General features: G+C 34.8%; 3 non-coding genes across 3 annotated transcripts; all 3 read right to left on the bottom strand.

The window, feature by feature from the left end:
* Positions 1-2,388: 2,388 nt before the first annotated feature.
* TRNAL-CAA (transfer RNA leucine (anticodon CAA)) lies at positions 2,389-2,504 on the bottom strand. Its single transcript has 2 exons — positions 2,467-2,504; positions 2,389-2,433 (listed from the first exon to the last, which is right to left on the bottom strand). It is a non-coding gene; the product is annotated as a tRNA-Leu (tRNA).
* Positions 2,505-6,209: 3,705 nt separating this feature from the next.
* Positions 6,210-6,325, bottom strand: TRNAL-CAA (transfer RNA leucine (anticodon CAA)). Its single transcript has 2 exons — positions 6,288-6,325; positions 6,210-6,254 (listed from the first exon to the last, which is right to left on the bottom strand). It is a non-coding gene; the product is annotated as a tRNA-Leu (tRNA).
* Positions 6,326-6,618: 293 nt separating this feature from the next.
* TRNAL-CAA (transfer RNA leucine (anticodon CAA)) lies at positions 6,619-6,734 on the bottom strand. Its single transcript has 2 exons — positions 6,697-6,734; positions 6,619-6,663 (listed from the first exon to the last, which is right to left on the bottom strand). It is a non-coding gene; the product is annotated as a tRNA-Leu (tRNA).
* Between the last annotated feature and the right edge of the window lie 17,066 nt (positions 6,735-23,800).

The raw sequence follows: 23,800 nt of genomic DNA, 5'->3' as shown, positions 1-23,800 counted from the left end.
GCTATTCAAGGTAAATGGCCATCAAAGAAGTATTGTAGTAGCTCAAATTCTCAGCCGTAGATTATTGGAACCTGGAGTTGCTAAAAAACGACGCAATATAGAAGCATCATGGATATTTGGATAGAAACAGTGCCATTTCGAAAAACTTCAAAGGTTAACCGGCGGACGAAGATAAAGAAGATACTTTAACATAATTTTATTAGAACTATAAGATGCCCAAAAGAGACTACAATCACGTCCATCCCTGTTATTTCATCTCTATCTGTTTGAAATGGTGCTACGAGTGAAATATCAAAAAATGGACGTCGGTATGATTTTTACCTGTTTTTACATACAATGTCGTTTTGTATCGCCGTTTGACAAGTCGCTTCTTCTTTCTGTTTAATAAAATAGTATTTTGAATTAAGTTAATAGATTTTTGTTCAAAGCCATTTTTTATTTTATAACTTGTCAGAACTACAAAAAACATTTGTTCATTAGTAAAGCCTCTAGTAAAGCCTTAGTGAACATCTCTATTACCATTTTATTAGTAGACATAATTCGAACGGCATAACTTGTCTAATTATCCCACTACGGTATAAAGGGGAAGCCGGGATAACTTTTTCTTCAACACATTTCGCAGCACCTAACGGCCATCGAGCAAGAAATCGTAACAAACATCCAACGAAAGGAAACTAAATGAAAAGAAGACCCACTGACCAGAAAATTTCATTAAAACTTTCTAATTTTTATCCGCGTGGACGATCACAAATTTCCACTTCAATGGAGAGCACTCTCCTCTCTTCTCCCTCCGACACAAGAGAGGAGAAAAATCCTTTTTTTCTCTGCCGTTTTTCTTTGATGAGAATCGGCGACGGGCGATCTTTGGGAGTTTCCTCGTCGTCTTTTGTGCGATGGTGTCGGAAATCGATTCGAGCCAGTTGCATTACCAGTTATCTTAAAAGAAAAATTGCTTCTATTATTCAAACATTAACTGAATAAAATCGATTACGTTTTCAGATATAACTCGGACTTAGCTCGAAATAAGGCTGCGATTTAAATCATTTTAGTTTTCTTGGGCTTTTTTAAGTTTTTGTAAGGATTGTGAATTCATTTTGTGGGACTTTTTATAATTTCTTGTAAATTCTCTTTGTGAACTCTTAGTATACTTAATATACTTAATCGATATACGCTGGTAATGTTCCCTTGTCAATTTACATTGCATTTGTTATTATTATTCCTTTCCTTATATTTAATTTTATATACATTTATATGCGTACTGCTGTTCGAGCCCTTTTATTTGTTTATTGTTACTAATTTACTTTGTGCACTGTTCTTTATATCTAGATTTATCGACCCTGACTTACGAATTATCGCAAATTGTGAGTTTATTGAATGAAATAGGTGAAAGAGGATTCGAGAATCTCCGTTCGACTAATTTAAGATGGAATGTATATCACGCCTACTTAAATATTAAAATAAAAATTCAGATATTATAAAAACGGTATTTTGGGAAACATCTATTACAATTTTACAAATATAATTAACTCTGACACATTTGTAAAGCTCTTTTAATATACAAAATATATCTTTAAAAATCTAAATTATTAATATTTTGAAGTTACTGGAATCAAAACATATAACACAATGTATTATACATTTGTGTAATAGAAATTACTAGAGAGAATATAGATAAAAATTCCATCTGTATTTTTTAACTTTTACCTTGAATAAAATATCTGAAATATTGCAAGGCATTAAACATTTATTTATTTATTTTAAAAGTAACATTAAGATATTTCTTCAACGCTGAGTTTGTAATTTAAGTGGTACTTGTGTTCTATCTTAATTGTTGTTGATTCTGTCAACATATTATTAGGTAATTAGATTCAACATATAAAAACTATTCACCATTTTTTACAATTATTCAAATTCAATTGTCACGATTTTCTGGAATATTGTTACAATTTTTGAGGATATATCTTGTACTATTTGACTAATTTACATTTAACAATATAACTCAGAGAGAACCAGAACGCCCACTCAACCTACGAAGTAGACAAGGAAACCTTGAGTTGAACCTGAAGAGCCTGAACATTTTACTTCGTTGATGATGGTTCTATTTATGTTTTTACCCAGCATTACGAAATTGATGAAAATTAAAGATATCTGTAAATATTTCAGTAATTTAGGTTATCCAGTAGGACTAGCAAAGCTAAAACTTGTAAAAATTGAAATATATCAACAAGGAAACTTAAATTTTTTGATCGTGGATCTACAATACCTATTTTCTCAAAAGTTTGGAAATATAAAATTTAGTAAAATAACTTATTTAAAAATCGTTCAATAATGTATTTCGATGAAAGGAATTAGTGAACAGGAAACTAGTTTGAACTTAAAAAAAAGTATTGTCAGAAGTGGGATTCGAACCCACGCCCTCAGAGAGGACCAGAACGCTTAACCACCCTACAGGATAGGGAAGGAAGCGTTGAGCCTGGAGCCTTAGACCGCTCGGCCATCCTGATAATGAAAATGATGATTCCAGTGAACACCAGCCTGAACATTTTACTTCGCTGATGATGGTTCTATTTATATTCTTACGCATTATTACAAAATTGATGAAAATTAAGCGTATCTGTAAATATTTTAGTAATTTAGGCTATACAGTAGGACCAGCAAACATAAAACTCGTAAAAATTTAAATATATCAACAAAAAAACTTAAATTTTTTGATTGTAGATTTGCAATACCTATTTTCTCAAAATTTTGATAATATAAGATTTAGTAAAATAACTTATCTAAAAATGGTTCAATAATGTATTTCGATGAAAGCAATTAGTGAAGAGAAAACTAATGTAAACTTAAAAATAGGTTCAAATAGATACGCCTGGATCTAAGAATAGTGAATATAATTAATATCTGAGCATTTAAATATGTTACTAATAAAATAAGTTTCTATTTCTGCTCCGTATTCACCGGATATTGTATCTTCTCATAGTTACTTTGTTATTTTTGTTTACTATGTCAGTAATACTTGACTTCATATGAGGATAGGAGGAATTCAACATCTCCACATGTTACTGCAAGTTGAGGTATTGGCGGAATATGTGAAATGACAATGTCTTGAATAATAATAACATCTGACAAAAATGTCCAACTTTTTTATAATCAACGAGGAAACTAATTTGTAGCCCCTATATTGTAATTGTGTGTTTACCAGGTCTTTAGAATTTTTTTTTAATTGCGTTTGATTTACTTAATATAATCTTAATTTACAGATTAATTTGTCACTACTGTTCTGTTCTACTTGTGTCAACAGATTTCATGCGTGTTGTCCAGTAGTAGTATTGCTTTCACGTTGTTATAACTTAGTGTAGGAATGATCGTCCGGTCGGTCAGAATGCGTGGCTGTCGATGCGATTGTTTGTCCGAACACTCACTACTACTTTGTGGAAGGAATTTGCACGAGAACTAAAAACACTGGTTGAAGAAATACTTGTTTATTTCGATTTAAATTAATATATGTAGCCGACGGGAGAATTTACAGGATATTAGGTTAGGTAAAGGAAGTACAATAGCGCTGTGGAACTGGTACTGTTACAAGGGGGTAGAGAAAAGAAAAGAGCGACACGTTGTCGTGGTGGCCTTTTATAGCCGGTAGCCGAGATATCTTGCAGATTCTGCTCGAATGAACTAGAATAATTTTATTCAAGTGAATAGATAATTTGAAGTTACACTTATAATCTATAATTTATTGGTGAATTGTATCATCTGATACTACGAGGTAGAAAAAAATTACCTCTATTATTTACTCAAAAAATGCTCAATAATTGTTAATTAAATAATCTTCGTTTTCATAATTTCTAAATGGTTTCAAGAATATAGTAATTTTTTCGCGCTAAATTAAAATTTCGATAAAAAATCTTCTACGGTCCTTTTATTTTTCAATTTCGTACTATTAACTTGAAATTTCCGGGTATCCTGGTCCGGTGTAGAATTTTTATTGATATGCTGTCTAGTATAATTAATAACCTAAAACACTTGTTAATTACACCACTTTCTGGAGACGGGAATTAGTTTGAAAACTTCAACGGCTCGCGATAAAACCCTTTAATCGACCAAGCTGTTGTTATGCACTTGACGCCAGTTCGTTGTGTTCGAAATCTGGGTTATCAGGAATTAGAAATAAATTAATAGAGCTGAAATTACCGAAAGGAATTTGTTACAAGGATAAACGAGCATTTTCTAAAAACTATTCTGTCAGCTTAGAGAGCAGATTGTCTGTTTACCTGTCTGCATGATTTTTTTAATATTATTATTCCATTAGCAATTCACAATCCAGCCAATGGGCAATAAGTATTTGATAAGATTTATGTTGTACTTAATTTAATTACTATTCTGTGTTATTCTAAATACTATTCTATGTGTTTATTATCAGGTCGGATTGTAGTAAAGGTTTCAACCTACGAAGTTCACTGAGATTTGATTGTTTGGCGAGTGCTTTCGGATGCATTGACACTCTTTCAGATTACTTTACGTTGGCACTTCACCAACATAACCTCTCACATAATATTGATGGCACGTAGCTTTATTTAGGAATCTCTGAATAACGGTTATGCTGGATTTGTTAGTAGTACCTTGCAGTTCGATGCCATACGATCATATGGGCCTAAGGATTGACTTGACTTGTACTGCAATATTTCATTATAGAAAGGTAATTTGAATTTACGTCCTTTGAGCCAATACATCTGGTTTAGTTTAAGTACTAGCTGTTTACCTTTTAATAGTATATTTTTCTTCCAATTTAATCGTCGATTCAGATGAATTCCCAGATATATAACATTATGTGCTTGTATGAATGCATGATTATTAAGATTGTATGAATTATTCAAGATTGGATGAAAGTCATACCATTCTGGTAAAAAGTAAGACTTTTCTATTAAAACAGCTTGTGAAGATGAAATTTTCTTTTGATCATAACATATATTACCAAACTTAGCTGTATTCTTAATAAAATATAAGGTATCAGGACATTCAATATCTTAAATAATGTGTGGATTGTAGTTATTGTGATTATTTGATGATCTATATCTAAAATATACGAGAATAAATACAAGTATGTGTCAGATTCAAGATAATTTTTCTGATATTAGAGAGCAACCAGAAGTGTGATAGATTTAAATCAGCACAATAAGACAGTTCTGGAATGATATTGGTTGGATGTTGATTAAAATATCGCATGAAGCTATACTATTATCATGACAAAATCAAGAATAATTCTATGATCTCGGTTTCTTGAGCTCGTAGCCCAGCAAAAGGAATTTATAATAAAGATTAACAGCGGCAATAGAAAGAATCTATCAGACAAAACTTGATTCCAAATTTGCTTTCAGATTTTTCTTGCCATGATTTTCAAACGCTTCAATAGCTTCTTCGGGTGATGAAAATCGTTGACCACGCAGTTTATTCTTCACAGATGGAAACAAAAAGATCGGGTGCCAAGTCAGAGCTGTATGGTAGATGACCCATCAATTCGATATTTTGAGTGCTAAAATAGTCTCTTGTTTGAGAGCTCGCATTGTCATGTTGAAGAACAATTCGGCGTCTCTTGTTTGTTTTCATTACTTCACAGAAGACTTCTGGCGAACAAATGGTTGTGTACCAATTAGAATTCACTGTTCTATGGTCCTCTAGAGGCACTGTTGCAATATGACCAATTTTCCCGTAGAAACAGGCCACCATATTCTTTGATTTGTTTCGTGCGCGAACAACTTTTATTGGATTTGGTTCATCTTGGAACACCCATACAGTCGACTGCTGCTTACTTTCGGGCTGATGACAAATATATCTATGATCGTCAGAAATATAAAATTTTACGATGGAACCGTCAGATGGACTCACATGAGAACAGTGTTCCTCGTAAAACCAATAGTGGGAGATATATTTGAGTTCACAGCCTCAGTTTATAACATCAGGCTTCTTACTTAGTTTTAAAATATTCTGCAGTCAAAATTGAAGATTGTCGCATATTTTATTGCTATATTTTGGATGTTTCTGATGCTTATGATGTTTAATAATCTATATTTTAAATATAATTTATAAATAAAGTTATAATAATAAAAGCAATATGTCTTTAAATGCTTAAATCTTATGTACGATGCTTAAACCTGTCTATAGTTTTATTAATTGTAACTATAACGTCAAATAATTTTAACGATATTAAAAATAAATGTCAGGAGTGGGATTCGAACCCACGCCCTCAGAGAGGACCAGAACGCTTAACCACCCTACAGGATAGGGAAGGAAGCGTTGAGCCTGGAGCCTTAGACCGCTCGGCCATCCTGACGTGTTGGTTACTTTACTGACCCTCTTTATTAACTGTAAGTATATACTGTAAGTAAATATACTGTAAGTATATTTTGGTATATTTCTTACTTTAAATGGTTTTAAAGACATTATTCCACAAATATCCATTTGATATATGTAGTAATCATATATCTGTACAATAATATAACAATTTTTATTTAGCAATACGACAGCATTTTGTCAACAGGTTCTAAAAATTTCTGCATAGATACTCATTATGTTAAATAAGTAAAATCACTATGAATAATTTATTTTTAGCTACCTCAAAAATAATGTCAGAAGTGGGATTCGAACCCACGCCCTCAGTAAGGACCAGAACGCTCATTTAACCCACAAGGTAGGCAAGGAAACCTTGGGTCTAGCGCCTTAGACCACTCGGCCATCCTGATGTGTTGAGTACTATACTTTATATTATATACTTCATCATGTTAACTATTTATGGACTTAGTACATAGAAAACTTTAAAATTTAGAAATTATTAAAAACTCAATTTAACAACATATCATATATACGCAAACAATTTTTTTTGGAATTATAAAACAAGCAAGTTTAATCTAATAATTCCTTAGAACTAAATAATGAAATTTCAAAGCACTAGGGCCTTGATTTAATTATGGAATTCAAATTAATTAATTCAAGAATGAATTATTTAGACAAATTTCTTAAAAAATATGTTCAAAAATTATTTTCGTTTTCATTGAAACCAATGGAATAAAATATATTTTTAGCATATTTAAAACCATACAATTATAATGACCATAAAAGTCCATAATATACAGTTTAGTTTTTCTTAAATGTCTTTCTCAGGAACTAATTATTTTAGAGATTTTGACTTTTTAGGTCAAGCTGGGAGTATTTTCTGAATAGCCAGTACATTTTTGAATTCTGATTCTAGTGTTCTAAGATTTCTGTCTAGCATGCTTTTTTGTCATTGTTTTTCTTGTGTGCAAACATTTGCATCCATTTCGGTAACAGATTATTCTATAGGCATTTCGCTGATTCTGCTTGAGGAATAAACGACGAAATGCGTCAAATTATATAATTTCCGATTTTTCCCAATCTCTAAACCATTTATGGCTCTTATCGACTGATACCTGTAGTCTTTTTGCAGTTCGATGCTTAGACGCATCTTTTGCCATAATGACTGTCCCGTCAGCAAATGTCCCAAATAATAGGTCAATTTAAATGTCCCCGGCCTGACACATAGATGGCGCTAGGAGAATTAAATCCATATGATTTTAGTTATCCCTAACCCTTAAAAGATCCGTGTATAAATTTGACAGTTGTCGGATCATTAGTTTGTGAATTATTAAGCATTTTAAGTGAAGCAACGAAAACATTAAAAAAATCCACAAAATGATTTTGAATGACCGTAAATTGAAGTTGAATGAAATAGCAGACACTGTAAAAATATCAAGTGAACGTGTACATCATATCATTCACGAATATTTGGGAATGTGAAAGTTCTGTGTAAACTGGGTGCCGCGACTTTTGAACAAAAACAACGGCGAGTTGATGATTCGGAACTGTATTTGAAGATGATTAATGATGATGATGACTATGAATGAAACATGGCTCCATCATTTCACTCCAAAGTCCAATCGACTGTCATCCGAGTGGACTGCACACGATGAACCCGCTCCAAAGTGTGAGAAAACGCAATAGTCGGCTGGCAAGATTATGGCGTCTGTATTTTGGGATGCGCATGGAATAATTTTCATTGACTACCCTGAAAAAGGAAGAACCACCAACAGCGACTATTATATAGCCTTATTGGACCGTTTGAAGGACGAAATCGCCATGAATCCATGAATTGGGCTTCGAATTTGCTTTCTCATCCACCGTATTCTCCAAATCTGGCCCCCAGCGATTATTTCCTGTTCTCAGATCTCAAAAGAATGCTCGCTGGGAAGAAATAATTTTTGTGGAATGAAGAGGTTCTTGTGAAGTGATTTTGTAGTAAAGGACAAACCGTACTACAAAAATGGTATCGAAAATTTGGAGGATCGTTATAATCAGTGTATTACCCTTAATGGGAATTATGCCGAATAAAAAAAAATTGCCAAAAAAGTGTGTTCTACTATGGTTGGTATGGATTTTTCAATTGACCTGTTACTGTTCCTTTTTTTCTTAGCATATCGACAGTGCATAGCAGATACAAGATTGGTACCAAAACATTACGTTGAGGGATTCTGCTCCAAGTAGGTTTGAATGTGGAGAATGCCCCTTTACTCGATACTGATGTATTATCTGTAGTATAGTATATAAAGAAAAAGCTCTTTAATAAATAAAGGCAAACGTTTCTTAGTGATATTCTTTGCTATGTTCATTCATACCGCAATTAACCTTTCTTTGTATATGTCGCATTTCTATGATTGATTTATTCAGGCTGAAAATAATTTTAAAATCATTATCACCAAAAATATCAAGTTTGTTATTATCCAATTGTTAATATTAGCGTGTAGAAAAACGTTCACCCACTAACGTGATGTCATCTTAAACTGCCAGCTGTACGGATACTTCTCTAGAACCTGTCGAGTTCCACCATAGTGCTCCGGTAACGATTAGTTCAGATTCTGTAAAGAGGACATGAAGTGTATAAAGGAGCACCCTGCCAACTTTATAGGTTGCGAGGAACGACCACCGTCAAAGAATGGCGGACCGAAACCTCAACAACTCACTGTAACAGTTCTCCAGGCATCCGTTCGGGCAAATCAAGGGGGAAAAACTAACGAAACAGCGAGCTAACCCCACAAGCAACGACAAGAGATGTCAGGATTGAGGAAATCCGGAGAGGCTTTCCTCCCTCGCCAACAAAATAAAAATAATTGAAACAACAATTATAGAAAAACCCACGACCAATTTCTGGCACTTCAACAGCCAGCCTCATGTAACAATTTCCAACTGGCTCTTTGCCAGCGGGTGAAACAGATTACCGCGGGCTCTACCCCCTGGTGGAGTGTCCCATCGAAAAACCCCCAGGTGTGCTAGCCCTACTTTATAGCCATTTTGCTTTGTGACTAAAAATATTTATGGCTTCCCTCAAATCAATTTTTATGGTCACCTTCCAATTCGTGGTAATTTTAGTATACAACGTTCACACGTACGTCACCTCCAATTCACTTCATGGTTCCACTTAGCCAGATGGTTATCAACACTGCTTTAATGCCGCCAGGTCTGTTTTGTCGGTTCTAAAAAAACGTGGCACCTTTTTATATTTTCCCGTTCTTTCCCCGGCCTCTCTATTAGGACAATTGGATTTCTTTCAAAAAGCGATAGTTTCCATTGTTGTATACACGGTGCGGTTATCGTGCCCCAAAATCCAAAACGATTTTTCGGTCTCTATAAATCGGGCATTATAAATGAATCTACTTTTATAGTGTACTAGCGACCCGCCCCGGCTTCGCAGGGGTGCAATGCTGATACTAAATTAAATACACTACAGAAAAAATATGAACGTTTTATATAGAAACATAGCGGCCCGCTCCGACTTTCCACGGGCATAAAATATATATGCCTATGTCACTCAATGGAAACATGATTAAAATCGATCCAGTATTTTTGGTTCATTCATTACTGCCCTTGGCCTGCACGCATTAAATTTGGAGTAAAACAATTCCTCTTCCCCTATACTTACTATGAAGATTTCCTGCTATCTTTGGAATATCTAAATTCATACAATTTTTATTACATTACACATTTTTAAACGCAAATTTTAAATTTGTAATATCTCCGAAAATATTTGTTTAATTTACATGCTGTAAGGAACCATATTGATCTATATTAATTGCACACTATATTTAAGGTACTTAATTCGATAAGGATTAATGCCGTATTGTTTAAAATAGCTTCGTAAATAAGTCATTTTCTCACGTAAAAAGTAAACAATAAAAATGGTTAATGTGGGTAATCCCTAAAAGATAAACATATACCATCGCGGACTTTTTTGTAGACCTTTTTATGATGTACAATACTATAGTACATTAATTTGATCTAACTCGTAGGGTTAGGCAGCGTTTTTGCTAATTGCTAAATAAGCCTAAAAAAATAGGTCAATTTACGACATCACGTTAGAAACCTCTAAAATTAGCAATGTTGCCTTAGTATATTATGCATGTATTATACATACAAACCTTCCTCTTGAATCACTCTATCTATTGAAAAAACCGCATCAAATTCCGTTGCATAGTTTTAAAGATTTAAGCGCACATAGGGATATAGGGACAGAAAAGGTGACTTTGTTTTATACTATGTAGTGATAAGTGTATTCTTACCCTTAGCTTAAGTAGTTTAGTTTTATTTTAATTTGGTAAATACATAGTGATGTATTAATCCCGTACTCGCCTTGCTTGCGCATCAATGCAAGTACAACAGAACATTAGTAGTAAATTAATTTGTAATTTAAGATTGTACTAAGCACATCTAATGTAAGATGCTTATTCAGGCTCAAAATATTTTTTGAATCATTATATCTAAAAGCAACAAGCCTTTTTTGGACTAATTGTTAATGCTAATTGTTAGTTAGATCTGAGATGATACCGTAAAACCTTTGACAGAACATTATTTGAAAATTACACAAAATACAAAAATATATGTTCGACTACGCTTATGCGAAAGCTCATTGAATCACTGCGACTCATAATATCACAATCCAAAACGCTACGGAACGTAGTGGCACGAGCGTCATTCCATCCGCTTCATCGAAATCCGAAATTAAAACGTCAGTTTTTCAATTTCGGCCCTCGATATGCAACGAAATGACTTTTTCGGCGCATACAGAGCGATTAATCGAAAACGCGCGCGGTGAAGACCGTGCCCATTGTGGCCGTCACCAAACATCCTGCAAGAGTTCCGATGGCAAAATGGCGGGGTTGTCAGGGCTCGGGACCTGCGGCGTAATTACGTTTCGCGATTTTCATTTGAAGATTAATGTTTGTATATTTACGGCGGCTTCGCGACAAGTCCCGCCACATGTATCCCATTTTGCAGCGCGACGCAATAAAACAAAATCGCCAACGGCGGCGCCCTCTGTTCGTATTCAGCGTGTTCGTTCGTTAATATATTATTGCTGGCGAGATGTCTAATAAAATACTCAAAGTAAAAATGTCGTCCTCGAATGGTTAGTATTCACTCGGGTTCTTCCTCCTCGATAGGGATCACGATTTCTTAATAGATGAGAATAATAATCATACATACATTACCGGTCATATAGGGAGAAACGTATAATATAGTTTATTCAAAGAAGTAGTAAACTTATGTCATTTAGATTTTTAATATATTGTCTGTCGCCATTTTGTAAACTCATTTTGGTACCAGACAATATTTTCCTTCTAATTTTGTTCCAGCAAAATTGTTCAATATGTTAGTTTTAACAACAGGTTATAAACCGGTAAACGTTGTTTTAACGCTTTGCTTGTTTTGGTTTGTTTGGTAAGTTTCAAATCTCTACTTAATGACCGTAAATTGAAATTGAATGAAATAGCAGACATTCTAAAGATATCAACTGAATATGTACATCATATCATTCACGAGTATTTGAGTATGAGAAAGCTCTGTGCAAAGTGGGTGCCGCGAGAGCTCACTTTTGACCAAACACGTCGAGTTGATGATTCAGAGCTGTGTTTGTTGATATGTGGCAATGGATTGTTTATGGCTCCATCATTCCATTCCGAAATCCAGTGGACAGTCATTCGAGGGGACTTCATACGATGAACCCGCTCTAAAGCGTGGGAAAACGCAACGGTCGGCTGGCAGGGTTATGGCGTCTGTATTTAGGGATGCGCATGGAATAATTTTCATTGACTACCTTGATGTATTCTCCTTCCATTCTCCTTGTATACTTCCTTGTATTCTCCAGATATGGCCCCTAGCCACTATTTCCTGTTCTCGGATATCAAAAAAATGCTCGCTGGGAAGAAATTTTCGTCGAATAGAGATGATCGCTGAAACTGAGGCCTGTTTTGACTCAAAGGACAAATCGTGCTACAAAAATGGTATCAGAAAGTTGAAAGATCGCTATAATCAATATATCATCCTTGAAGGGCATTATGTTGAATGAAAAACTTCTAATTTTGCCAAAAAAAAAGATTTATTATGGTAAGCCTGGGACTTTTCAGTTGACGTATTATATCTGATGATAATCTAGTATATGTCGTGCAAAAACTTCCTATGTACACGGATGTCTGTCAGTACACGTCAAATATTCATTTCGGGCACTTACTTATTAGGAATGATATACGTTCCTATTTTCCCGCGAACAAAACGAAACATTCCCTTCCCACCGGCTCGTAAAAACGCAACTTTTACCTACCCAATAATTAAAATAATGTAGCGAACCCATCATACGTACGCCAGCGCCGTCTATCACGTGACGACGACATTATTAGTTATTTTAATTACCGCGTAACGCCCCCTTCAGTTAAACGTACGCGGTAAGATTTACGGCGTCTTCAGGGGAAGGAAGCTTTATGAATAAGTCGAATCATTAAGGCTGTTTATGACGTAACGACCGGCGAAAACATCTACCGGAATAGAGCTATATTTTCGCGTGAGCTAATTGGCAGGAATAGGTGAGGGGGGGGGTAGGTCGTGCCGCGCCGCATCGCGCCGTAAAAGAACCCACGAAGCCTATTCCCGCGCCCGTGTATTTACATACGACGGCTGAAACATTTTATTTTCAATTCTAACAAGGACGTAAAACAATTTCACCTCGCGGTGTCATAAAATTTAACGAGGACCGTTTTAATTTGTAATGGTATTCTGCAACATAATAATAAATTAAGGCCGGAACGGTTGTAAAAACTTTCGTCGAGCGCCTCCCCGCGGACGTTACGCGAATTAACGGGATTCGGACGGCGATGGAATAAACATTGACACATACAAAATGCCGGCAATAATAATTAGAATTCCTAGTGATCGTCCAGTGGTCGAAATTCGACCACAACTTATTAAGCTAATCATGTTTCTCACGTAACATAGCAAAAATAATAATTTAAAAATGGCGTGTTATACTAGTAAAACTTGTTTTGACAATATATTCAACATATCAAAATACTTGCAGTTTATCTTCAGAACTAACAGTCACTAAACCTTTTTAAATTTAATTTTTTTTCCATTATGGGCCAATAATCAACAATGCATTGATTCAATTACTACACCACTCAATATTTTATTCAATATTATATTTTATTTAATTTCACTTTATTTTTTTGTAAAAATGGGTATGAAATAAATGAAGTAATACATATTTCGATATTAAAACAGACAATTTATGAATAAAACAGTTTTGAAATCGTTATTTCGCTTTGGTATATAGTCTATTCAAAGTTTTTTTAGTAACGCGTCGTGGATATTTGTGACGTCGAAACATTACAATTTTGCCGCATCAACTCTGAGTTTAAATTCAGTTGGCTTGGACATACAAAAAAATTCTAATCTAAATAAAGTAATTGAACAAAAATGTTATCAAATATAATTTATTTTCATATTATACTATATCTAAAAACTACAGTTAATTATACAGCAACAATAATTTATAGGTTGGAGTTAAAACCTCTTATCACTATCGCTTTCAAGAATTTTGCGTACGTCTGACAACTGGTCGCCGTCCGGTTGTCAGATGTAATGAAAGTAAAATACGTTTCTCAGATATACAATTGTTAATTCGGTGGATTAGGTGTCCAGGTGGATACCACTACATAAAAGAAATGCGCCTAGAAACTCTACTTCATGGATGGTGTGGAAAAGAGTTCAATGTAAACAAAACAAATCGAACCTACAAACTATTATACCTGTATTCTTAATTGTAGTTTTAAGTCCTTAGATAATATATGTATTAGATGTACTGTAACGTTAAAATAAATTATTTTTGATAACATAGCTGTTACAATGTTGAAAGGATAAAATATCATGTAGTCAATACCATCAACATTTACGGGAAAATCTTAATAACTTTTAGAATTGTACCAATAGTACAATGTTATACTAAATTAGTTCATAAGCAAGAACTATTGCTTTTAGTCGTTTTGTGTCCATCAGACATCAAATTAAATAAAAAGTTAAAAGTTGTAAACAAAGGTATCCCCTAAAGACGATTCTTGTTACTTTTAATTTTGTTAATTTACATTAGTGTGAAATGTTCGCATATACCTTTCCATAAGGCTGACACGTCCTAATTCATTCTGTTTTTAATGGTTTCTTTTGTTCTGAACTTAACCATAACTCTAATAGTTTCAGGTCCAGGTCCATTGATAATAGAGCCTAAAATATTTGTTTTTATATTTTATATCACTTACCTGACGGCTATTCGTGGTTGCTTGATTTGTAGTGCATATTCCGCACACATTTTGTACCTAAAATTTTTCATCCGTATACACTTTAAGCGTACCAAATTTTATGCCTCCAGGTATACACGTTTCACTCAAAAAGGGAGGCGAAATTTTCGTTAAGCCAATTAGTATATAGAAGATATAAATATTATTATTTACTGAAAAGTTTTGACATTCAAAAACTTTGAACATACATCGAGAGGCTCGGAAACTTGAAAAATCAATGAAAAGGAGACCTAATAGTTGCCAGGATAAAATAAATACAGTCAAAAGTATTTTATTATTTATTCTTTAAAATATTGTCCTTTTACGCTATTTTACATATATTTATATATAGGCATTATTTCGGTCTATCTTTTTAAGGATAAATCCAAGACAGCAAAGTCAGAATGTTAAAATCTAGTCAGTAAAAAACTAGTATCGAATGTTTCGAATGTTCGAATCACAATAAATGCTGTTACAAGTGCCAAATATTTTATCTGAAGTAATACACTATTTATTCTAGAGTAATAAACGTAAGCTGCAAGTAAGACTTTTAATAGCCGGTTTGATTGGAATAGTGGTCAAGGCGACGGGATGATCTTCCTATCGTTGCGATAGTGGTGGGCTCGTATCCCGCCGGGACATGGATATACTTTATGTCTGTGACTGTAATTTTGAATGTTTTTATAAGTAACATTGGAAAATCCTACAAGAAATAACTATTCCAGTCACGTTAGTAACCACGCTGGGTAAGACCGGATGTCGTCCGGGATGGTCTCTAGGTTGGTCACTGGCTAGTCGATCGGAGTAATGCCAGGAACTGGTCGGTAAAAACGGGACTCTGCCAGGTGTACCGAAAGGAATTAGCTAGGCTTAAGTATGCAATAGAATGATTTGACAGATATATCATTTTATTCTGCTGACATCAAGCTTCAAAATGTCTGTCTAACATTCCAGTATACCTTGTAAAATATAAAAAGGCACTTAATAGGTAAAAATTCAACCGAAAAAAGCTTTGAGCTAGAGCAACATCAAAAACCGAATGAAAAAACTTCGAAAATAGACCGATAAGATCGTAAACTATCCGGGCTGAGGCCATCAGCGTGATACGGAGACAAGATAAGCAAATAAGTTTTGAAGTATGTCCGAGGCCGTGGACCCGTCGTCCTCCTGGGGGCTCGCAACTTCCATAATAAAACAATATAATCAGATTAAACGCGGATTAGGGGGCGAAAACTTTTTTAATTCAACTTCGCTAAAGAGGCTTTATGAGTCGGTTCTCGCATCAATGAGGCTGTTTAGGCGGCGCGCACGGGCTAGAAAGAGAGCGAAAGGTTCTTCGGAATGTTGCGATTAAATGGACGCCGACCAGGACGCGGTACGATTTAAATTTTAATTAGTGGCGCTTAGTGTTTTGATTAGTTCGGGACAGTCAGATCTCCGCGGAATAATTTCAAATAATTACGATGTAAATCTTGATGTTTTAAGTAACATCGGTGCTCTATTAATTATGAGATGGGACGAGGTTGAATTTTATGACGGGGTGTCGTTAGAAAAGGATCGATTTACTGGAACTGTATTTCAGATCACTATCTCGAACCCGAAATCGTTTATTTCAAGTTCCTAGCCAAATGAAGATGCTAAATACAAGGAAAATAAGGATATCCGAAAGAATTACTTAAAAACTTCAATATCGTTATGAAAATGGGTATTTTTATAGTATAATAATATAGTATAATTAAAACCTTTTAGTGGTCTTCTAGGGGGCCGGCAATAAACACTGTTACTGTGAAGTTCCTTGAAGAAATCCTTTTGCATTACAATAGTCTAACGACATCAGCTTCTTAGTCGATTTATGAATACTAATTCACTTCGAACACTCCTCTTTTACTAAATATGTTGTCTAGTGACTATGAAATTACTATTTACTAATAGTAAAATATATTCCATATCGTTACTACAAAATGGCAAGGCTCATATACAATTTTCTACCTTAAATTTATATATTATGTATTCTTCCCTGCCTCGACAAGATGTAAATTTAATCATTCAAAACATTGCTGGAAATCTTCTGCGATTTGTTGTGTACTATTGTGATCAGGAAATATATCGACCTGTACCCAATCAAAATTGTTAAGTGTTATGCGTTATCTCAGTCAAGCTTTTACTTTCGAGATATGAAAATAATCCACATAGAATGTTTTTTATAAGTCATAATGCATCCTGCAACTATTTGCTCTGTCAGACTTGGGTCTAATTAAATTGAAAAACCAGAAGGATGTTGTTAATTCAGTAGTTTAAAACGAATCACTTAAAGCGAGTTGAGACTACAGGGAAAGAGAAAAATATTACTTCTATTTTAATATATGTTTATGTGTTATAGTGCATAAATAAAGTGTCGCGACCGCTACGACCCTTTAGGCCACCACGAATTCACCAACAAATACAAAGGTTGACAACGCCGGTGGATTGATACCATGCAGTTCCAGGCTAAAAAAGACCATCACGACGACGTCTCGCTCTCTTTTCTTTTCTCTATCGCCTTGTAATAGTACCAATTCCACAGCGCTACCGTACTTCCTCTACCTAACCTAATATCCTTTCAATTCTCCCGACGACCACATGTATCATGTAACATTGAAATAAACAGTATTTCTACAACCAGTGTTTTCAGTTCTCATACAAATTCCTTCCAAAAATAGTAGTGAGCGTTAACAAAACAACTGACAAATAATTGCAGCGGCAGCCACACATTTTGACCGACTGACCGACCCGACGAACATTCCTACAAAGGTATGAAAGTTTTATTGCAACTTCATACAGAAAAATTGATGCAATTTTCATTATTTAAACTTATATTCATCGTTAGCAACGGTTAAGTGGGTTCTTCGATATTAAACACAAATTCTAGCGTGTTTCTAAAGGTCTAAAAGCCAAATTGCTACCGATCTACAGATTTCCTCAACTTAAACAAATATGAAAAGTCCCCTCAATTGGCTCGAATACAAAATAAAATCATTGATGCGAAATTAGTAATATTCGAAGTTTATGTTCTTTTCTAATCCCTTTGGAACCTGGGGAACAAGTCAACCTAAGAATGAGAATAAATTTAGAGCACGTAGATGGGCTGGCTAGGTTGGTGCTGTGGTCAAGCCGACGAGACGGTCCCGCTACTCTTGCTATAGTCGCGGGTTCGAATCCTGCTCTGGTATGGTCGTAAATTAAAATTTTTGTTTGTCTAAAAGGCAAGCACAAAATCCGACAAGGAAAATGAACCTAGTCACGCCGGTAACCTGGAGGGGTAAATCCGGATTCGTTCTGAGATGACATCTGAGTTGGCCATTTGATAGGCTTAACGTTGAAGGCGGTGGTCAGGAGCCTACGTTAAATATAAGATCTACGCTCTAGATAAATCTTAGTTGGACACAAGGATTCATAGAAAATATAACAAAAAACAAGACATACGAGAGGGTTTATGGAAGAGAGGTTGGTTGGTTGGTTGGTAGGTTTTTATAAACGATATTTTGATTTCGACTTAATGAAAGCAATAGTACTTAATCTTAGTTGGACACAAGGATTCATAGAAAATATAACAAAAAACAAGACATACGAGAGGGTTTATGGAAGAGAGGTTGGTTGGTTGGTTGGTAGGTTTTTATAAACGATATTTTGATTTCCACTTAATGAAAGCAATAGTACTTACAATAGATAATTTGTTCAGTTGTAAATTTCATATTTTTAATAGACCTATTCTGATGAACCAGGAATATTTAGTATCTGTAAATTCCTAAGGCAAAGTAAAGTATTAACTCATCAATTACATTAGAGAAGATTAGAATAATTACAATGTTTGTTAGTACGAGTCGGTAAAAGGACGAAAACAACGAGTTTATAGAACATCTTCCAGTCAGCGGTTCACAAATCCACACCCATCATTTACATTAATAATTAATGTGCTAATTCGTAGCTGCACGTCACCCACGTGATATATGCCGCTGCACTGCTCATACAGAAATTAGAAACAGTCTGCGTAGTCAGGGATATCTTTAATAGCATTTCCGCATTGCTTTATAAAAGCAAGAAAAAAAATAATTAGTTAAAAATATGAATAATTTGTACGAGTAATGAAAAATATGGGTGATACAACAAATAGTTCTATTATAACTGACGTAGTTGTTCATAATTAACTTAATAACAGTACAAAAAAACAAAACAAAAACATTTAAAACAATGTTTTATTTCTTTTTAATTTTATTTCTTTCTCAATATCATTGTTACAAAGATATTGAGAGTTACTTGCTGATGATTACTGTCAACCATTTTGAACTTTAACTATTAACACATTACATTTATTGAAGTAGTATTTTCATTGCAAGTTGCTAATTTTACTTGGTCACTGTTCGTACTATTTATATTTCACTTAAACTGGAATAGTAAGATAGATAAGGATTTTGGGGGATCTTAGTTCTACATCTTTAGAGAGTAAAGGCAAATCAAACCTGACCATATTTCGGCATGCTGATTACGAAAACTTTCAGTAACTTGAATTATCTCTTATAGTTGCCGATTTATAGGCTATCGAACACTTACTTATTTCAACTGTCCGCCCCATTGTTTGACAAAATCGAATATTAATCTTATGAATTACGAATTTTGTTCAAATTACAAGTACAATTGATTTCAAGTACCGCAAAGTCATACCCGTTTTTTTTTCTAAAAAAAACTATATAATTTTCAAGAAAATTAGTGCAGTGCGGGTGCGTTATATGTCTTATCCAAGTGTTTTCAGCGCTTCATCTCTCATTCTGAATGTTCTTCGATAAAAGCATGGTTCAAATTGATTTTTTGCTATCGGCAGAGTTCGTATTAACTGTTTCAACAGGTTTAAACTGTTCGTAATACATTCTACCTCTTTGGTCCCACCAAATACAAAACATTTTCTTGTGACCAAAACGATTTGGCCATGGATTCGACGGGCCAGTTTTACCAGGTGTTAACAATATTTTTTTTCCATTTTGTTTTCCATTTGCCTCTCATTCAATTAATGTGGCACCAATCTTTCAATCTTTTGTATATTCCCCATTGCTCGTAATCGGGAACGTCATCTCGCTGAATTTCATTAATTAGTTTAAATTACCATTACAGATACCTGTGAAGAAGATATTTTAATAGGAAAGCATTTCATTGATCGACAACTTCATACATAATTGATTTCATAAGATATTTCCTGGCAAATATAATCCAAGTTGTTTATAGCGCTTTTCATACTTCTTTAGTGTTATCCATTTAAATAATATGTATTAAATTATATCTTTTGGTTCCCTCATTTTGAAAGCAGAGGAATACAGCTAAAAGTCTGTGTCTGTTAAAAATAATTAAGGTTTTAATTGATGGCACTTTACAAGCAACCTTTTAAAAGGTAACAAAAACTCTTCATGTAGTATAATCATATTTACCTTAAATGTAATTTTGCCACCGCCCAATTTGGACACATTTTGGTTGGTGGGTAATATATTTATGATTTCTTCTGTTGCATTCCTATGAATAATAATATATATGAATATGAATGCTCTATATAAATAATTGTACACGTACCAGGTAAAAACCATGCTGAGTCACACACACCCGTAATAGAGCTAACTTGGGTTGCTTCTTCCTAAGAAAATGACGCCTGTTTTTTTGGATATACAACATTTTTGAGAATGAAGATATATTATAATCAAGTAATAGTGATTATGGTTAAAAATTCTGATCATATTCAATGTCTAGAGATACAAAAATAGCGTCCTTAACAAAGTATAAAAACAAACAATCGGGTTATAGAAATTGGCCAATCAAATGCTTTTGTAAGGAAATTCAAATGAACCAATGAAAAATGTGTTCTCAGAGCCAGCATTGGTTGGACCACGCAAACTATTTCCTCGATTTCGCCTATTTATGTAAAACCTCTATATATACTCTATGACTATAATAAATCAAAGTCATGTCACACCATGGCGCAGTACAGAGAGAGAAAAAACGGTGTGCTGCCAAGATACAGATCACTTCGAAAATAAACTCACAGCTTACAGCTAGCTCACAGTATATTAATATAAGGTAATTATGAGATCCATGAAATATTTCCCTACGTTACATTTCAAAGTTCGCCATCGTATCGTATTAATTTTGCCCGCCGCCCTGCCCCGCCGTCCGAACGCCGGCAATCGTAATTTATTTAGGAACATCCGCCTTCGATACCCAACACTTAAAAATAATTGGCTGCAGACCGGATCCTGCGACCCGTCGCCGTTTAACAGTTAGCAGACTAATCCCGCTACAATTTTATCAGGTTCCATTTCGGGCGAATTAATAATTCCCGCGCCGTTTCCTACCTAATGCCGAATTCGGGCTCTTATCTCGGGATTAACGAGCCATATTGAAAGAAAGCACGGCGCCAGGAAGGCCACCCTGGCTATAAACAAAACAAACTTCTCATGGCGCAGGAATACCGGCGAATTTATGGCCTCGCACCGATACGTAATAATAATAGTTGGGCCGAAAATATTGTCGTACCTTTGCGGGAAATAAAGTGTCGATTTCTATTAATTAATTTCCAAAATACGGATAATAAAACGAAGTAATTATCGATAATGGATATTGTGAGATTTCATGAATAATGTAATATCCTTATGTATAAGCCCTGAGCGTATTTTTTTGTCCAAAACTGAATTAACATAATCTTCATCAACAGCACTGCTCCAACATTTCAATACCACTTTGGTAGAACGATATATCTTTAGCCTCAAAATATGCCTGCCACCAGTTGCTGTCCTCTCAGATGACGATCTTTTTGATCTGGGAGTGAAGTGATGGATCCATATTTCATCCATTGTTATATATCGACGCAAAAATTCCGGTTAATTAGGTTGAAACATGGCCAAACCCTGCTGAGAATCATCAACACGTTCTTGTTTTTGGTCAACAGTGAGAAAACGCGGCTCCCACTTTAAACAGAGCTTTCTCATAGTTAAACGCTCATGTAATATAAAACCAACACGTTATTTTTATATATTTACGATATTAGCTAACTCACGCATTCCACCTTTCGATGATTCGAAACGATTTTGTGGATTCTTGAAAATGTTTTCTCGTGTTACCACTTTATTTAGACAACCACTGCGTTCTGCATCACCGGTGTCTCTCCGATCACGTTTGAAGTCTGTAAACAAACGTTGTATTGTTGTTTCTGATAGAGCGCAGTCCTTATAACACTTTTCAAGCCATCGCTTCGCTTGAACGGTATTTTCCCATCAAGAAACAGTGTATAATTAAAATACGAAATGAAGTGAAATATAAATTTATGATGGTGTTACTTTATCAAAATCTAACATGTGTAGATTTGAAGCCTGAAGTTTAAGCCTAGCGTGCGTTAGAATACCCGGTAATGCCTCTCAGATACATCCGGTAAAATAAAGTAAAGAAAAACGATTCACTATTAGGAATTTGATGTGATATTGATCCCAATATGAAACCTTTTAGTAGTCTGGACCTATCAGGATCTAGTTTTAAAACATTTTTGTTATTTACTTTCACAAGGCCGGCTTTGTTGGCGCATTGGTCAAAGTGACAAGATGGTTGTGATAATCGCAGGCTCTAATCCTGCTGCAATAGGTTAAGCACTTTTGTTACGCGCCAGTAAACAGGCTGGTTAAGATCGGATGTCCTTTGAGATGATCCCCAAGTTACTTGCTAGTTGGGTTTAGTGCTAAGGATCGTAGTTCGGAGCTCACGTTAAGCAGTACCTCTAACAGTTATTACTTTAGTAGCAATATATGTTTATATATTTATATATTAGAAACCCATCGGCCTCCTGGACTATTTACGGTCTGTTTACAGACATACAACATACAGCACATTTACATCAGTTAAAGTATACAATGTTATTACAAGTATATAATGCATAGAACAATATAAATACATGGTCGGAACACACAAACTAGAGCTAAGTGTGTAGGATAAAGAGTACATATTGAAATATTGCAAATAAAATATGTAAAAGCATACAGATGCATGAATATATGAATTTTACAGTACAATGATCACACAACACATGACAGTGATAAGGATACAGGATACAAAAGACGTGCACACTATTTTATTTCTAGTACTTTTCTGTTACTGTTAGAAAATTAATCAGCTTGTCCAGGCTCTCCAGCCTACGACACCCCCAGGTTGATCAATAGTCCTTGCGATTTGTATCTTCGGCATTCGATTAGTATGTGTTTGATAGACAGTGAGGAACTACATTCGATACCAAGTGGTGGACTTCTTCCTTTAACAAGAAACTCATGGGTCAATTTGCAGTGACCAATTCTGAGAATAAACTTAAGTTGTGCCTACTGATGTGAAGTGGTTTTAAGGCTCCGAAAATAATGTTTTTTTTTACCTCCCAAAGCCTCCTTTCTTATTTTCTGTTAGATCCCATCTGAGTTGGTCTAAATGTCTAAAGATTCTAGTAGAGTGGAGCTTCATATCTCTACTCCAGAAGAGGAAATTTTCTGTAAGTAATCCCCACCTCTTCCTTTCGAAGTAATCATCTTTTTCATTTTCAATGATCCCACATTGAGAAGGGAGCCACATAAAGGTGATAGTTTTGCCGCTCCCATCCAATTTAGAGGTTAGTTTACGGATAAGCACTCGTAGCGGGTGTAGAGGTAGATATGGTTGGAGGCACTTTAAGGAGCTTGTTGAATCGGAGGCACATCTTGTACTGAAATCAGGACCCTATACTTGGCAAACAGTTAAGCCGTCAATACTCTCGATGAGAAGGAATTCAGTACATTTCTCAGTTTTATATTGATTGAATTGGGTTGATATTGCGTATACTAGTGTCAGAAATCCCTTGGTAGAGATTGCAGAATGAGTTTAGAAAGGAAACTTTATGTCAGCAGTATAGTGCACTGGAATTTGTATTGTTACTTACATGGTCACCTATGCTCGATAGATCAAACCAAACAGGTATATAAACCCATCTAACTGTAAGTGTTAATACAGTTCTCTTGGTATCGCTATGAGGGTAGCATCAGATCACATTATCTCATTCTCCTCTTTATCCTGATTATAGAAACATTGTAATTGCAAGATTGTAACCAATAATAATTCCTTTC

This window comes from Rhynchophorus ferrugineus, unplaced genomic scaffold (assembly GCF_030347505.1).
Source record: "Rhynchophorus ferrugineus isolate W39M unplaced genomic scaffold, kcgeb_rfMv2 rfM3, whole genome shotgun sequence".
In the NCBI taxonomy this organism is placed as follows: Eukaryota; Metazoa; Arthropoda; class Insecta; order Coleoptera; family Curculionidae; genus Rhynchophorus; species Rhynchophorus ferrugineus.
The sequence above is the reverse complement of the archived record's forward strand: the minus strand, read 5'-3'. Positions and strand labels throughout refer to the sequence as shown.